General features: G+C 41.7%; 1 long non-coding RNA gene across 4 annotated transcripts; it reads right to left on the reverse strand.

The window, feature by feature from the left end:
• Positions 1–1,527: 1,527 nt before the first annotated feature.
• Positions 1,528–4,344, reverse strand: LOC119315236. 4 transcript variants are annotated; one of them, XR_005152644.1, is made up of 6 exons: positions 4,090–4,344; positions 3,634–3,785; positions 3,399–3,505; positions 3,181–3,275; positions 2,159–2,610; positions 1,528–2,003 (listed from the first exon to the last, which is right to left on the reverse strand). It is a non-coding gene; the product is annotated as an uncharacterized LOC119315236 (long non-coding RNA). The 4 variants fall into 4 exon arrangements; XR_005152646.1 differs by having other exon boundaries at positions 2,159–2,453; positions 2,552–3,275; XR_005152645.1 differs by having other exon boundaries at positions 2,159–3,275; positions 4,144–4,344.
• Between the last annotated feature and the right edge of the window lie 534 nt (positions 4,345–4,878).

Genomic DNA, 4,878 nt, shown 5'->3' on the forward strand with positions numbered 1-4,878 from the left:
GGCCGGCGGCAGCGACGGCAGGAGGGGTGATGGGAGGGACCCGGCAACGCTAGGGTTGGGGTCCCCTGGCGTCGCCCAAAGGAGGCGATGCGAGGGGGTGAGGAGACGCAACATGGAACATGGTAATTTCTGTTTAGACTCTTACCTTTTGTATTTGCACAATGGTTGATTTCCGTTTGGAATGTTCAGGTACATAAAGTTAGATTAGTGGAGTAAAGCTTAGATTTCTTTTGTATGATTAATTCCTGAGATGAGAAAGCTTATATGCATGGAATAACTCGGTTTCTTGATTTGTACATAAAATATGTGTGATATTTGATTCAAGAGGAATATTTGATTCATGAAGAATGATGTTCTGAATTATGTATGAGACAAGAATTAAGTACTATGCACTTCGTGTGAAATTCAAAATTTCAAGAAGGTTGTCCTATATCATTTTTTGGGTGGGGGAGGAGTAAGGTTATCGTATATATGATTATATGTGTCAGCTGAGACGTGCGTTACACGTGCAAGCTTACTAGTTTGAAAAAAAGCCCTTTCATTTGAAAAAGTTCACGAGTTTGCAAAAAAGTTCGCGATTTTTGGAAAAAAAATCCACACATTCTAAAGATGGTGTGCGGAAATGAGAAAAGGAAAAAAAAGGAAAAGAAACCATATAGAAAACCAAAAAAACGCCCGGAGGCATCCAGAAGTCCCAAAACTGTTGGGTTAATTTCGAAAATCAAACAACGTTGCTTATATTTGGCCTGGTCGATTCAAGTACGAAAGTGTGCTTTGCCTCAAATGCACATGTGAGAAGGAGCAAAAAAAGAAAATGGGTCGAGCCCAAGTTGGAGCGAGTGTGTGCGTTGGTTTGTGAAATCTATATCTACTAGTAAAATGTCCGTGCGTTGCCACGGGCTATTAGAAACATTAATGGTTGCATCGGTAAACATAATACATGCCAAATTTTATATGTATAGAAAAAGATATAGCTAGTAATAGATTAAAAATAGTTGAAATCCACTTCAAACCAACGAATGTATGAATCACACATATAACATTCATCAGTTCTTCTCCGGCTGGAAATGGACCTTGATACGCTATTGTCGCCGCATTATATTGCTCCACGGAACCCATCAGCCTCCTTTTCGCTAGCGCCGAGGAACCCCATTTTTGCCTCATTCTCGTTGGCATCGAGGGACCGCATTTGGCCATTTCTGCCGCTACTTCCACCAACATCTTCTATAACATGTCCCCTACCGCCCTTGACATCTTCTCCGTGAGCGCCGTCATGAAGCCATGTCCACCATGTTTCACTTCACCTTACATTACGCCTCACGTATCACAAGTACTAATAACCAACTATGCATATTAGTAAAATACAGGAATGGATCTGTAGTACATCAATATCTACACAACAAATTTGTTTTGCCGAGCGACTTGTATGCTTGCCTTCCCAAAACCAATCTGACACATCCTGATCGAACCCTTTGGTCCATAGACAAATTATAGTAATTATGCTCTCAAAAGGAGAATTGACAGAGATAAAGAAAAAAAGTGAAATCCAATAGCAAAATTTTAAAACACACGTATCCTCATACAACTTCGGCATCAAATAAGCCAGCCAAACAACATAAATAATAACTCAAAGTTACCATTTTGAACCTAGCTTGTTTGAATTCCAAGTGTTTGGCCTTTATATAGTCCCTTGAGCCTTGTAAATCATTGCTGTTGGGAGACTGTACAACAACTCCACCATGAACAATTCAACATATTTACAAGCACCTATTCTTGTACGAAATTCTTATCAGAAGCTTATTGCAATGCTTTAGGTGTTGCCCAAAGGCCCACTATTTTAGTAGCATTCCGTTTACTACTTTCCCAACGTGACCACTTTCTACCAGTTCACAGAGTTAGTGACGAGAATCTAGTGATTGCAGCCGATTTAAGCAATACTATGTGTAGGTCGTTGGCAGCCCACCACACCTGTTAGAGCTCACGGAGCCATTGTTGAGCTAGGACTGCAAAATACATGAAAGTTTACCAACTTAATTGGTTACCCTTGCGATATACATAGCTAAGTTTTGAACTATATAGATAGAGTGCTTAATCATAATTACTGCAAATCTGAAGCTGCACAATTCCAATTAAATTTGATGCATGGGAGATGACTTACCTTCTTCATGACCCTGGTAGTTGTCACTGAGCATTGCGATAATTGCAACACTCCAAATAAATTCAATGCCGAAGAGATGAGTTGCCTTCTTGGCAATGAACCCTCAATAGTGAATTTCTAAGGTCCCTGAATGAACATATGTGGAAGATATTCTACAGTTCTAGATATATGGCACAACCTCAGTTACAGAATGGTTAGTATACTTACAATCTAACTGAGAGGCCCCACATATGCAAATTCAGACCTCCGATAGGAAACACTGAATCTCAGCAGGAAAGATCAAATACATGCATCCCTGTTCGAGGTATTAATATGGGTAATTCTTAATTGATGCGCTAGATGGTATCTTCTCATCCAATTATAAAAGAACTCGTGATTATAAGAAAATCTTACTATATTCCATCAAAATATACAATCCTGTGAGGCTAAGATAACAGCAAGAGCATAAAATTCTACAAAAAAAACAACTTGTCACGACATTTTAGAAATAGTTAATATTTTCTCACTGGAAATGTCTATTTGTGAGTTGTATACTTAACATGGAATATACTGATCTATTTGTTGAGTTCTTAGTTTCAGATGTTCGTATGCGACTTTATATTTGCTCTGGGTAAAGAATGAGCAAAATATCTTTTCTTGAATATAGCTTCTTATACCCATTTTGCTGGTTCATGATAACCTAATGGTGATCTCTTGTTGTAGCCCTTATTTCACTTGATTGAATAAACAAAAGCATCACATACAAAATCTTATGCAGGTTCTAACAAGAATGAAGTGAGATAGACTACTGATTCTACAATGTACAATATCTGGTTAAATGATATTTGGCCAAGTATTTTTTTTCTGCTTCTATCATCTGTGAGCTCATTATTAAGTGTTAGAAAATAAGTTACTTTAAGTTGAATTGAAGTACTCAAATTAGAGCTAGTGCAGTATGCCACAAAGAAAATATTGTTTGTCGAGCCAAACCACATTAAAAAAAAGAAAGGAAGCATTAGAAGATCGGAGTTAATAGTTTGTACCTTCTTCAACTTGCATAATTGAATTGAAGTAATAAGCTTTTGTTTCGTTGCCATGGCATGCCCGGTGCATCTCCAATCCTCCCTATTATTTCCTCCTTTGACAACAACCATAAGTAACAAACCATGGCATTAAGGATACATACATTTAAGACAATAAAATCTAAGTAATTGCATATTAAAGAACTAAGAGATGTGCTTTTGCCGTCCAAGATACTAACCAGGCCTTGTGAACAATTTGTGAATACATGCAAATACCAGAACCACGGCCTCCATAAATTATCCAAAGAAATAGACCAGAATGGATGAACACTTGGATTGGTAGCACCTGAAAATAGTAAGATCGACAAAAGCTTCGTCAGTTAGAAGAATCAGGACGAACACTCGTGCGCTGGACCGAGGCTTGTAGCCAAGGTCTGCCTCGCTTTAGATAGAGTCAAGGGACAGTGTGGACACCAGCGGCTGGGACATGATAAGAAGCAGCATATCCGTAAGGAGGTGGAGCAGGCAACACACGAGGCGATAGTATTGGAGCTTGGTGTGGTTCCGCGTCGCCTGATTTCTCCATCCCGATCAATCTTCCTCACAAGGATGCATGTACGTACTTCCTACAAAAGGAGACCGCATCAATGTAGCCGTGAGGGGGAAGGAGAAGATAGGGGCTTGGGGATTGTGAGACGTGTGGTGGGTTTGCCCGTTGTCGGCTGCCAAGCCCGTCGAGCTTGTGGATGTGGGGCTTCATGCGGCGGCGGCGGCTGCGAGATCCATGGCAGCCAGGGAAGGGAGAGGAGCAACTCTAGCAGCACAAGATCCACGGCGGATCGGGGAAGGAGGGGAGGGGCTCCAACAGCGCGAGATTCATGGCGATTTGGGGAGGGAGAGGAGAAGCATGCGGGGAGGAGGGATGCGCACCGTGCAGCTCGTGGAGGAGACAGGGAGAGATGCAGGGAGCGGGAGGGGCTGGACCCGAGGAGTGACGCCCGGCGCGTCCATCGATCGGCAGCTTGGCCAGCGCCAGCTGCTCCCTCCATCAACGCCGCCGTTGGGAGAGGGACGCGGCCGCAGCCGACGCGTTCATCGGCCATGGCGAGGCAGATGAGCCCGCGGGCGGGATTCGATTCGGCGGCCGGCTGCGTCCGAGGGAGACGAGAGCGGGTTAGGGATAGGGCATATGGCGTCACTCGAGTTTTTTCTGGAGTAGCGTGCGTGGGGGTGGGGAGGGACGAAATAAAACCAGACGAAAAAAACCGGACCAAAATGGTGGGACGAAAATAAGCCGTCAACGCAATCCTACCAACTCAGACATTAGGAGTAGAGATTTTCTTTAGGAAACAAATAATAGATTCTTTCCTACCTTAGCCAAATCAACAGATCTCTTTCATTAAGGCAATTTGCTTTAGCAAACAAATAATAAATTCTTTCCTACCTTAGCCAAATCAACGGATCTCTCCCATTAATGCAATTTGCTTTAGGAAACAAATAATAGATTCTTTCCTACCTTAGCCAAATCAACAGATCTCTCTCATTAATGCAATTTTTCTTTAGGAAACAAATAATAGATTCTTTCCTACCTTAGCCAAATGAACGGATCTCTTTTATTAATGCAATTTGCTTTAGCAAAAAAATAATAGATTCTTTCCTACCTTAGCCAAATCAACGGATCTCTTTCATTAATGCAATTTGCTTTAGCAAAAAAATAAT

The sequence above is a fragment of the Triticum dicoccoides genome, chromosome 6A (genome assembly GCF_002162155.2).
Source record: "Triticum dicoccoides isolate Atlit2015 ecotype Zavitan chromosome 6A, WEW_v2.0, whole genome shotgun sequence".
Lineage (NCBI taxonomy): Eukaryota > Viridiplantae > Streptophyta > Magnoliopsida > Poales > Poaceae > Triticum > Triticum dicoccoides.